The sequence below is a fragment of the Rhineura floridana genome, chromosome 1, assembly GCF_030035675.1.
Source record: "Rhineura floridana isolate rRhiFlo1 chromosome 1, rRhiFlo1.hap2, whole genome shotgun sequence".
Classification (NCBI taxonomy): Eukaryota; Metazoa; Chordata; class Lepidosauria; order Squamata; family Rhineuridae; genus Rhineura; species Rhineura floridana.
Window position 1 is genome coordinate 192,109,974 of NC_084480.1, and position 13,441 is coordinate 192,123,414.

General features: G+C 40.8%; 1 long non-coding RNA gene across 1 annotated transcript in view; it reads right to left on the reverse strand.

Annotated features, from left to right (window-relative positions):
• LOC133390902 (uncharacterized) overlaps positions 1-13,441 on the reverse strand; it is a 368,591-nt gene that overhangs the window by 31,076 nt on the left and 324,074 nt on the right. The window contains exon 3 of the long non-coding RNA XR_009764488.1: positions 1,642-1,715. This is a non-coding gene — a long non-coding RNA (uncharacterized LOC133390902). The remainder of the gene's footprint in view (positions 1-1,641; positions 1,716-13,441) is intronic.

The window sequence follows — 13,441 nt, forward strand, 5'->3', positions numbered from 1 at the left end:
TTTGAATTAGAATTCTTTATTTGCACTCCTCAATGGCAAGGGAGCAAATTTACTCCAAACAGGAGACAAAGTAAGATTCTCTCTTTTTTCCAGTGTATATGTTAGGTTGTTGAGCCTCTTTCTTTCATTTCTGCCTTTGACTAGAAAAAGAGCTCTCTGAATTGGGAAATGCCGGATTCAATTCCAGAAATGCTTAGCTCTTCACAGATTGCCTGAATGCAGCAGGTGTTTGCAAGTTCGTTGCTGGCATTTGCTTTGTATCCCTTTCCAAAGCACCTGAATGTTGTCACAGTACTGGGCATCTAGCTAGACTTAAGCACAGTTTTAAGCAGCAGCATACCACAGTATAGGAGCCAAAAGGTTCTGCTTGCTTGCATCCATGGCCTTGAATTCTATTAAAACGGTAGATGGGTTCAATCTCTGGGCCAAAACTAGACACGAGAAGAAGATTTGTAATAAGGACCTTCTTCTGGGTTTTGTTTATTTAATAATTAGCTCCACACAGCTGTTTTGAAAATCTTGGCAGTTTTGCTTAGGTAAGAAAAGTTAACCCTCCAACCATGCAACTTCCCCAGTCAGGCTGTGTAAACACCATACATTTAAAGTACATGGCCTCAGGTAAAGAATCCTGGGAAATGAGGCTTACCTCTCACAGAGCTACAATTCCCAGTGCTCTTAACAAACCACAATTCACTTGTGGCTGTGTGGGGGTGGTATTGCTATTGTTCTGTTGTTGTTTATTGCTGTGTTTTTAAAATGTGCTTTATTTGTTTTGTTTTAACATTGTATTCGTCGTTTGGGGACCTTCAGGTATCAAGTGACTGATAAACCTTCTTCTTCTTCTTCTTCTTCTTCTCAGGATTCTTTGGGGGAAATAATGTGCTTTAAATGTATGGTGTGTATGCAACCTAAATCTCTTAAACATTTAAAACAGTATTTGCCATGGTTGTGGCAAAGTTTGTTTTTTAATTAATTAATTTATTATTTGATTTATATCCCACCCTTCCTCCCAGCAGGAGGTTGTGGGGCAAAGTTGTGGCGCCAACAGTGGCAGTGCAGGCACTCTCCAGGATCACTTCACTCACTTTTTTTTTTTACAAAAAGAGGATGGTTTTCAAGCATCTGGCAGGCCATAATATATGGTTTCATTTAAAGTAGTGGGTCACCTGTCATGCAGGCCCGGCTATTGGTACATCCGTTTAGATTTCTCAACTTTCTCTCCTTCTAAGAATATCACATTAAAATCAAACCTGTTGATTTTATCAGGGAAACCTTTTGCTTGGCATTTAGAAGGAATGCCATTATTTCTTTTTAACTGCACACAATAGCAGCTTTAGCTTCAAATACTGCTTGTTTATCCATACCTGCATGTGTGTGTGTTGGCAGGTACTATTTTAGGGGGGGGGATATCAGAGAAATATTGCTGTCCTATGATAGTCTCAAACAGTATCTAGATACTATTAATATTTATGGAGAAGAACAAGCAGTTAGATAATGAAAACAGAGGAGCATTTTTGTGTTGTTTTGCAGAGTAATCTTAAAAGAAAGCTCCTCTTAAAAAAGAGACAACCATATGACAAGAATTCTGACATTTCTCATATATAACTTATAGCAACATTGATAAGAATAAAAAACCCATACCTTTTGAATGCTGCTGTAAATTTTAGAGTAGCTTCTACTATTCCGAAACGCCTTCTTCTTGAATCCCTTTTCTTCTGAAAGAAAAGAATATAAACCATTTGGTTTGCATGAAATCTTCATCCATATTTGAAATTTCCCTGCTTCTCATTTGTAAAGTGTAAACATACACAACTGTGAAAGACAGTTATCCAAACCTCACTGGCATAAGAACAATTATATTGCACATATCACACATACAAACACATTACGCATGCGTCCTCTTCAGAAGAACGCCATACTTATTCTCCCAATATTAGGAAGTAGGGTCATGTCAAGTAGCCCCGCCTCCACATCATGCATGATGTGTATCTCTTCACCTGGCATCCACAGGTACAGTGTGCCCATCTCCTGGGAGGAGCAGGTCACAATCATCCACTGAGATTCTGAGCTGAGTGGGGATAGGAACATAGGAAGCTGCCTTATACAGAGTCAGATCATTGGTCCATTTAGCTCATTATTACTGCCATCGTGAGACCCAAGGGCTCTGGCGATGGTGGGCCTTTGAAGCCATGCCAGGGAAGACCTGGCATGGCTTCAAAGCCCCTTGCCTTGGGCACGACATTGCTGCGTGTGCCTGTTGCGTAGGGGGCGGAGCCCTGCTCCATCTCTCCTCGACCTCCTTTTCGCCTTATGTGACGCCCATCCACCCTCCCTTCAGGGCAGTACAAGTTTCACTGGTTGCCTTGGGGCTGGGTAGGATTTTTTAGCTCGCCAGCCTTCATTTGCTGGCAACTTTTTTTTGCCTACCCTGTACTTCTTTTTTAATTCAGCTGATTTGGTCAGTTTCATTTGGCTTAATTTGATTTGGCTGATTTGTTGCTTGGCCTTGTAGTTTAATTTGTAAATACGTTATTTGGTCACGTTTGTTAGATATGTGCGGAATTTCACAAGGTAGGGTTTGGTGACCACCTTTAGGCACCCTTTAAGGTGACTGGTGGGTTCTGAGGCCTGCATTACAGGTTGTCTGGGCAGTTGGCAGGATAAGGCTCACCTTTGGGGTTAACCTGTAACACCCATTCATAAGAACATAAGAACATAAGAAGAGCCTGCTGGATCAGGCCAGTGGCCCATCTAGTCCAGCATCCTGTTCTCACAGTGGCCAACCAGGTGCCTGGGGGAAGCCCGCAAGCAGGACCCGAGTGCAAGAACACTCTCCCCCCTGAGGCTTCCGGCAACTGGTTTTCAGAAGCATGCTGCCTCTAACTAGGGTGGCAGAGCACAGCCATCATAGCTAGTAGCCATTGATAGCCCTGTCCTCCATGAATTTGTCTAATCTTCTTTTAAAGCCATCCAAGCTGGTGGCCATTACTGCATCTTGTGGGAGCAAATTCCATAGTTTAACTATGCGCTGAGTAAAGAAGTACTTCCTTTTGTCTGTCCTGAATCTTCCAACATTCAGCTTCTTTGAATGTCCACGAGTTCTAGTATTATGAGAGAGGGAGAAGAACTTTTCTCTATCCACTTTCTCAATGCCATGCATAATTTTATACACTTCTATCATGTGTCCTCTGACCCGCCTTTTCTCTAAACTAAAAAGCCCCAAATGCTGCAACCTTTCCTCATAAGGCAGTCGCTCCATCCCCTTGATCATTCTGGTTGCCCTCTTCTGAACCTTTTCCAACTCTATAATATCCTTTCTGAGATGAGGTGACCAGAACTGTACACAGTATTCCAAATGCGGTCGCACCATAGATTTATACAACGGCATTATGATATCGGCTGTTTTATTTTCAATACCTTTCCTAATTATTGCTAGCATGGAATTTGCCTTTTTCACAGCTGCCGCACACTGGGTCGACATTTTCATCATGCTGTCCACCACAACCCCGAGGTCTCTCTCCTGGTCGGTCACCGCCAGTTCAGACCCCATGAGCGTATATGTGAAATTCAGATTTTTTGCTCCAATATGCATAATTTTACACTTGTTTATATTGAATTGCATTTGCCATTTTTCCGCCCATTCACTCAGTTTGGAGAGGTCTTTTTGGAGCTCTTCGCAATCCCTTTTTGTTTTAACAACCCTGAACAATTTAGTGTCGTCAGCAAACTTGGCCACTTCACTGCTCACTCCTAATTCTAGGTCATTAATGAACAAGTTGAAAAGTACAGGTCCCAATACCGATCCTTGAGGGACTCCACTTTCTACAGCCCTCCATTGGGAGAACTGTCCGTTTATTCCTACTCTCTGCTTTCTGCTTCTTAACCAATTCCTTATCCACAAGAGGACCTCTCCTCTTATTCCATGACTGCTAAGCTTCCTCAGAAGCCTTTGGTGAGGTACCTTGTCAAATGCTTTTTGAAAGTCTAAGTACACTATGTCCACTGGATCACCTCTATCTATATGCTTGTTGACACTCTCAAAGAATTCTAATAGGTTACTGAGACAGGACTCTCCCTTGCAGAAGCCATGCTGGCTCTGCTTCAGCAAGGCTTGTTCTTCTATGTGCTTAGTTAATCTAGCTTTAATAATACTTTCTACCAGTTTTCCAGGGACAGAAGTTAAGCTAACTGGCCTGTAATTTCCGGGATCCCCTCTGGATCCCTTTTTGAAGATTGGCGTTACATTGGCCACTTTCCAGTCCTCAGGCACGGAGGAGGACCCAAGGGACAAGTTACATATTTTGGTTAGCAGATCAGCAATTTCACCTTTGAGTTCTTTGAGAACTCTCGGGTGGATGCCATCCAGGCCCGGTGATTTGTCAGTTTTTATATTGTCCATTAAGCTTAGAACTTCCTCTCTCGTTACCACTATTTGTCTCAGTTCCTCAGAATCCCTTCCTGCAAATATTAGTTCAGGTTCAGGGATCTGCCCTATATCTTCCATTGTGAAGACAGATGCAAAGAATTCATTTAGCTTCTCTGCAATCTCCTTATCGTTCTTTAGTACACCTTTGACTCCCTTATCATCCAAGGGTCCAATTGTCTCCCTAGATGGTCTCCTGCTTTGAATGTATTTATAGAATTTTTTGTTGTTGGTTTTTATGTTCTTAGCAATGTGCTCCTCAAATTCCTTTTTTAGCATCCCTTATTGTCTTCTTGCATTTCTTTTGCCAGAGTTTGTGTTCTTTTTTATTTTCTTCATTTGGACAAGACTTCCATTTTCTGAAGGAAGACTTTTTGCCTCTAAGAGCTTCCTTGACTTTGCTCGTTAACCATGCTGGTATCTTCTTGGCCCTGGTGGTACCTTTTCTGATCTGCGGTATGCACTCCAGTTGAGCTTCTAATATAGAGTTTTTAAACAACTTCCAAGCATTTTCGAGTGATGTGACCCTCTGGACTTTGTTTTTCAGCTTTCTTTTTACCAATCCCCTCATTTTTGTGAAGTTTCCTCTTTTGAAGTCAAATGTGACCGTGTTGGATTTTCTTGGCAATTGGCCAGTTACATGTATGTTTAATTTAATAGCACTGTGGTCACTGCTCCCAATCGGTTCAACAACACTTACATCTCGCACCAGGTCCCGGTCCCCACTGAGGATTAAGTCCAGGGTTGCCGTCCCTCTGGTCGGTTCCATGACCAACTGATCTAGGGAATAGTCATTTAGAATATCTAGAAACTTTGCTTCTTTGTCATGACTGGAACACATATGCAGCCAGTCTATGTCCAGGTAGTTGAAGTCACCCATTACTACCACATTTCCTAGTTTGGATGCTTCCTCAATTTCATATCTCATCTCCAGGTCTCCCTGAGCATTTTGATCAGGGGGACGATAGATCGTTCCCAGTATTAAGTCCCTCCTGGGGCACGGTATCACCACCCATTCAGAGTTGTGTGGCCCTGACGGGGTGGAGCAGGAAGGCTTCCCTAACCACCCTGTGGGGATGGGGCCCTGAGAAGAGGATTGCGCTTGGACCACTCCCCTTTTCCCATGGGAGGGTGCCCTCACCCGATTGGGTATGAGTTAGGTTCCGCACTTGTCTCTGCAGATCATTTTATTATGCAATCAAGCATGTAAAAGCTTTATTCCGGGGAGGGTTAACTTCTATGACTGAAATGCCTCTTACCCTGCACTAGTATTGTTGTTGCTGCTGTATTGTTTATATATTGTATTAATGTATTTTATCCCATTGTGTTTTAACTGTTTACATGTACGTCGCCTAGAGTGGCCATCGGCCAGATAGGCGACACATAAATTAAAATTTATTATTATTATTATTATTATTATTATTATTATTATTATTATTATTATTATTATTATTATTATTATTATTCCAATAAACATGGCCCTTGATTTACCCACACTTCATCTTGTCTTGCCTCTTCATTTCCCGGCTATGTGCTGCAATTGTCTACTCTGTCTGGCAGTGGCTTTCTAGGGTTTCAGGTAGGAGTCTCTTCCAATCTCTGTGCCTGGAGATGCCGGGGACTGAACATGGAAACCTTCTGCATAGAAGGCAGGTTCTCTACCACCAAGCTATGTCCCTTCCCCAGATGTGAACCTTGGTCTCCCCAGCCCTACAGTGGCTCTCGAACCATGAATGTCTCTCGAATGGGCCAATGAAAGCATTCCCTTTGGGGCAAATAGTATTTTTGGAGTTACAATTTCATCCCCAACCACAATTTTTCTACAAAAACACACAATGCATTTTACAGTGCATTCTTTCTTTTTTTCCAATTAATTTTTATTCAAATTTTCAAAACCAAAACAATACAAAAAACCCACAAATCAATAACTAATACAATAAAAAAAGAAAAAATATATAAAAATATTGACTTCCGATTTGTCACAGTTCAGCTATAAATCTATAATATATAATAAGCCTGTCTCTAAGTAGATTATAAAATCACCTTCCTCCAGCGGTTATCTTAATTGGTTTTAAATCTCATTAACATTATATCATTTTATTCTTCCACAAAAAGTCAAAGAGAAGTTTCCAGTCCTTGAAATATATGTCCATCAATTTTTTTCTAGATAAACATGCCAATTAATCCAACTCATCAAGTCTACTAAGTCCAGTGATTTTAAATCGCTCTTCTTCCATTATCCGTATTGGTTCCATCTTCCTTCTTCCATCTTTACGCACCCAATAATCTTGCTGTCATAGTCATATAATAAGAGTCTGATAGGAATTTCCTTTGTCACAGATATTTTCTTGCCATCAATTCCGAACGTATCACTGAAGTATTGTTGCAAAGCCGCATCTCTGTTCCTCTTTTTTACATGATACACTAGCACATCTCTTGAAGATTTTTCCATTGACACAAAACAGGGATTAATTCTGTTAACTTTCTCCATTTCAAGTTCCATCAAATCCTTCCAGTCCAGGAATTTTTTTGAACCGATAATATCTTTATCTCCAATCTCTTCAATTCCTTCAGGGACAGCGCTGAGTTCCAAACCATAATATTTGTCTCCAGGATCCATCACAGCCAGGAAATCCAAATCTTTTTCCATGTCCATATTTAATCCGATCTCCATAGTTTGAACCTTGCCTTTAATTTCTCTTTCATCCTTTTTTGGTTTTCCAGATCCATCTTTATTCTCCTTTCTCATAGAATCCTGAATTTCTTTCAGCTCCTGTCTCATTTCGTCAAATTCAATTCTCCACGCTTGACTATTATTTCAGTTCTTGTTTTATTGACTTAATCCCATTCATTATTTTCTGAAACATGTCTAAAGATAAAGTCCCTTCTTGTACATCCATGATCTTCTTAATTGTCATTCTTAAAGCCAAAGGAACAAAACTCCTTCAATTTTCAATGTCCCAAGCAAAGAGCAGTTTATTTCTTTTCCAGTTACAAAGGAGTTAATCTTTCGAACCAACTGGCGTCACACTCTAGACAGCCCTTATCTCTTATATGCCCAGAAGTACAAAAACAGCTTTAGTTCACAGCGTCCAAATAACTAGTAGCAGAGAGAATGAGCAGATTCATAAAAAAAAAGTAGATCAGAAAAAATAGTCCCAGACATATATTACACAAATGTCTTATAAATCAAAAAGATTTTTCTTTTCTCTTCCAATCAGAAACCCCTCATCCGTTGTAATCTTTATAATGCTATTTTCCATGTCAGCTTTTTGCAATAAAAAAAAGATAGGCTATTTTTATTTTCTTCCCCCTTAATTCTCTGAGTAAAAGAGAAGGAAAGTTTTGGCTCACCCAGGTTTTCTTAATTGCTGACTCTTTGACAAATCTCTTTAGCTGTATAGATAAGAAAGTAATAAGCGTAGACAGGAGGATGCTTGCCTGTTAGTCCGTTTTTCTTTAAAGACAAAAAAAAAGGGTCACTTATTCAGCTGAGCTAGCTAAAAATCCTCGCTCCGTCCGAGCTGCTGGAAGACCTTCTTTCACAGACAATTCTGACGAATTCCAGTCTCCAACAATCACAACAAAGCTGTGTGGGAAATCTCACGTTTCTTCCTTATCCGGAAGAAATTATCCCCAGTCAAAAAAGACCCTTCTGACTGGATTTAGAGCTGGAAAAGTTTCATCCAAGACGGGAGCCCGTCTCAGAGGCTGCACAGGTGGAGGGATCCTCCTGGGAAGTCTCCTACAGTGCATTCTTTCATGCATGGTCTAGTTTGACCCTTTCTGGGAAATTAGAGCCTTTTTACTGTATTTTAAGTATGCGTGTGCTTGAAATAATAAAAAAGAGAGAAGTATGAAAAGAATTATACTGGAATTTCCAAAATGGTCCCATCTGCACTAGACATTTAAATCAGCCACCTTAAAGAACCATAGCCTCTCCCAAAGGATCCTGGGAACTGTAGCTTGTGAAGAGTGCTAAGAGTAGTTAGGAGACACCTCACAGAGGTACAATTCCCAGAGTTCCCTGGGAAGGGGAATTGACACTCTGGGAATTGTAGCTTTGAAGAGAAATTGGAGTGTCCTAACAACTCTCAGCTTCCTACACAAACTACAGTTCCCAGGACTCTTTGGGGGAAGCTATGATTCTTTAAGGTGGTATGATACTGCTTTAAATGTATAGTGCAGATGGAGCCAATATGTCTGACTATATACAGAGGGAAGCTCCTACAGGAAAAATAATTGGGGCGGGGTGAATTAAAAATACAGCCATATCAATCCATAGCCTCACATGTAGATAAAAGTGACAGAACCCATCACATTAGTTTCAAATTCTCTACAATTTTGACTCCGTAATTAGAGAACTTTGTGCTGCAGTACAGCTGCAGTATTGAAACCTTGCTTCAGACATTATCGCCCACTCTTTTTAATCACTGGAGAAGTTTTTGTTTTGTTTTGATGTCCTTGTTAGGGCAAAGCATTCTCCAAAGTAGTAAAGAAGGAACTCTTCCGTAGATTTGAGCATTAATATTTATATGCTGTTCAAGATTACCTTACATGAGAAAAGCTCTTCATTTTTGAGGATACAAAAATACAAAAAAGCAGATTTAAATCCATATGCTCTTTTAGCTAGAAGCAATTGGATAATCAAAATCTGAGCAACATGAATACTAAATAATAATTAAAAAATTGCTTCTCATCATTTCCCTGGCTGCAGGAAAATTAAACATTAAGAGAGGAGGGGGAAAGGCCAGAACTTGGTGCTGTCTTCAACGACTGACACTGAATTCTCTACAGTCATTGTACTCTTCTTTAAACCTTTCATTAGGCACAGGGAAGGCAGCAGTTTCCACTAAAATGTCAAGAAACTTTTGAAAATTAAAGTTTTCTTTCCTCATTGCGCTTCTCTGAATACTTCATTTTATACAAAACGTCCAACTCTGCTGAGTGTTGAAATGTGATTACTGATTGAGGCATGTTGAATACTTAGGTTTATTAAGACCTGAGGTCTACAAGGCTCGCTGACAGAGTTCTTAAATGAAGGCCTGAGGATGAAGCAGCACTTCTCTTTAACTGAGGGAAGGGGGATTCTGGAAGCTGTGCTGAGCTTAAGGGGGCAGTCAACAGCTAATTCACTGCAACTGCTTATAACAAACACCATACAGTCAGGACAGCTAACATGGTGCTTCCCTAGCAAGTCTAGCATGATGATGCCATGTTGGCTATCTCTGCCATATAGCATCACTCATGTGTGTGTGTGTGTGCGTGTGTGTGTGCATGCGTGTGTGTGTGTGTGTGTGTGTGTGAGAGAGAGAGAGAGAAGTATTTCCATTAAGAGTCTATTAAGCCCTTTGTCCACTCTGCCCCCAGCTAGCCCTCAACCAAGCACATGTTGTGCTTGGCACACTCCTGTATACCCAGCCATTACTTTCTGGGTCTCACAAGCAGAGGCTTCCAGTAGTCTGAATTATTTATGTATTATTATTTACAATAATTTTTATTCAATTTATTTATTGCTTTATCCCAAAGTCTCAAGGCAACATACAATACAATAGTAACAAAACACCCAATGCACTATGAACAGCAATCAACAAATGCCAATTACAGCATCCCCCTCCATCACACAAGATAATTGCCATCATCATTAATATTAGGGATGTTCATCAGATTTGGACAAATCCGAAACTGAAGCAGGTCACTTCAGAAAGACACAGGGATTGTCCAAACTGCAGCAGGCTCTCTCGGAAGCTTCTAGAACTGAAGCAAGAACCTCCAAAATGATTTGGGATGCTTCAGAGATTCAGACATTAAAAAAAATATATATCTGCAGACACAACATCTTCCAAAGGTGAAAACCTTTTCCTCAAGCTTGCTATATAAGGAGAATGCCAGGGTAGGAAGAGAAGGGAAGGAGAGCTGTTGTGGCTAATAGGGCCATCTCCATTGACCCACCAGCCATGTAAGTCAGGAAGAGGGAACTGAGTCATGATTAGAGGTGGGATGGAATGAGGCTGGATGGGAAGGGAGTTTTGGACTTTGGTAGGAAAGACTTCTGGGATAAACTGATGCAAACCATCGACCTCTGTATTCCACTGGAATTAGAATGATCACGTACATAGGGGACACCACTAGCAAAATTAATCCAGCATTTTGCTGTCAGAATGCTGTTTTCCCTCAATTTTTCCCTATTTTTTTTTGTAACTGTGCAAATCTTTGGATTTCCCAGAGCCTGCTGATACCTCCCTCTTATGCATAGATGGTGTTACTTCGGCTACATCACTGCAGCACTGTACATAGGGATGGGTGAGAAATTCAATTCAGTTGGCATTTCAAGATGAATCTATCAAATTCACACTTTCTGAAACAATATGAGAACCAAAACAGAGCCATCCATTGAAATCCACACTTATTTGAATTTTGCAATGCAGTTTGCCAAACAAACCAATATTTAAAAAATGCATATGTGAGGGGGAAATGTGCATAAAAATGAATATGAGTTAAAATGGCATACAAAATGCATTATATGATGAGAAATTGCTTATACAAATGTGTACGTTAGTCAAAACTGCCTATAAAATTGTGTTCATTAGGAGAAATGGGCACTAAAATGATGGAGGATTTTAATGAGGATTTTTTTAAAAAACAAATCAAATTACTGCAGAAATGTGGAGAACTGAATTTAAGACGGGGGGGGAATGAGAAACTAAGAGAACTGAAACTGACAGATCTTTCCATCCCTAACTGTACATAAGTGTGAGAAGGAATTCAGTATTAGTATACAGGATAAATAAATTAATATCAACCTAGGGCTCATCCAAACATATAATCTGGAATGTAATTGCTTTGTGTAGTGATTAATTTGCTGTGGTCTATACTGTGTTGCAAGGTGTTGTGGATTTTCGCTCTTACAAATCTGCATTAGCGATTCCTGGAAAAAGCCGATATGACTTCCTAAAGTAGAAATCAGTTGCATTGCCTCATGGAGCTCGGACGCAATGTCACGGAGTTTACCTTGATAGGTATTCCAGGGGCGGTCCAGGGGCATTTCCCAATCATATTCCAAGCCCCTCCTCTCCTTCCCAGCCAATAGCGCATTCACAGACCTGCACATGCATGTGGGGATAGCAGCAGAGCTTGTGTAGACTGATTATGAGGGGCTCTGCTGGAATTTGGCAGTGCAGAGGCTTGGAGAGCAGACCCATGCTGACTCCTATTCAGTGGGCCAGTTCTCCGCGAGCTTTGGAAGTTTCACTCAGCCATGCACTGAATGGAACTCTGCCCCCCCATAATGGTGGGGCTCCTGTCCACCCCCCTCACACACGCACATGGGAAAGGGGGGAAAGGGCAAGTCCTGTGGGAGAGCGCCTCTCATTGTGTCAGCAAACAAATCCCCAGCATTTATTCCCCCCACTGAGGTGAGGAATTATTGGACAGCTCGTGTGACTTCAAGGGAGTGGGGGGTGGGGAGGAGCTGCCAAATGCAGGTGGGTGCACAGATCTGCCACCCCCACTGCTGCTGCTTGGGATTTCTCCTTCCATTTCTTTAAAAAAAAATTGCCCCCAAACAAAAGAAAGAATAACTTGATGTCCCAGGAAGATGCACTCCAGGAGCAGGGGAAGAAAGCATTCATGGAAAGGAGAGAGAGAAAAGTGTTTTGAGGGTGTGTTGCTTGAGATGGCAGCTGCCTACTTGGGAAGGAGTTTGGTTAGGGATTGATGACTGAATGCCAAGCGATCAGGTTGGGGGTGGCCCCTCTTAGGCAGCTCCATAGCAGGCGAAGGTGCAGGGCTGAAGTGGGAAAAGGAGTGTGTGTTCAGAGTAAATTCAAAATATCGTGCTCTTCTGCCCAGTCTCCAAAAGCTCAGGCACATTGAAATGCAGATTTATTCTGCTTGAGGCAACATGGGGGAGGGGCCAGCACACATCATTTTTTGCAGACCAATTGGCTCATAGGGCAGAGTTACAGGCAGGGCATTGTGAAAAACCGGAATGAATGGTATTTCATGTCTGGGCGTGAAAACAGTGCATTTGTTGATATTGAAACTGCGAACAAACAGCTGGGGTGGGGACTCTCTGATGACTTAAGAGAATATGGGAAATGTGGATTATCGAACTAAGTTTGGATGGTGCCCTAGACTTGCAAGGAGAATGCCTGCACATTGTTCTGGTACCTGAGAAAATGGATAGGACATACTTTCACAAGATTATTTATTTATTTATTTATTTATTGTATTTATATACCGCCCCATAGCCGAAGCTCTCTGGGCGGTTTACAATAACTAAAAACATTAAAAACAAATATACAAATTTAAAAACACATCTTTTAAAAACAACATAAAACACAATTTTAAACAATTTAAAACATTATATCTTTCCCAATCTGCGGTATACATTCTAGCTGACCTCCTGTTATTGTAGTTTGAATACTGAATAAATTGTAGGCCTCCAATTTTAATCTGGGGGAGGAGGGGTCCCAATGTCCTACATATCAAAAAGTTGAGAAATATTTCTCTAGCAGCACTGGGTAATAGGGAATTCTGGTACGTGTGTCAACTACCCTTTTCCACTATTTTGTTATTGTGTTATTGTAATGTGATCCTTCAGTTCTAAGATGTAGACAAGTTAAATATAGACTTACTGAACATGAAGAACGCTGCATGTAGATGTGGTTATATTTCCTAAGGACAATCATTTAAAGTGACAAAGTGCTGACAAAAATGGAATAGATCCAAGAGATTACTAGCATTTGAGCTTTTATCTGGAAGAGACCTCTGGTAACTTTTGCTTCTTTTCTATGTAGCCTTTAGAGCCATTAATTTTGGCACATCACATACTTTTCCAAACTTGCTGTAAGATGTTGAAGCTGAAGGGCATCATGTTCAGAAAATGCCAGTTTCATCCCAGTACTTTATAGAAATCCCACAGATATCTTATAAATACAAGTTAAATATGTTTTGGTGGGTGGGTATGTGGAACTAAGGTTGTAATACATTCAGAAATTCAAATAAAATACCAAT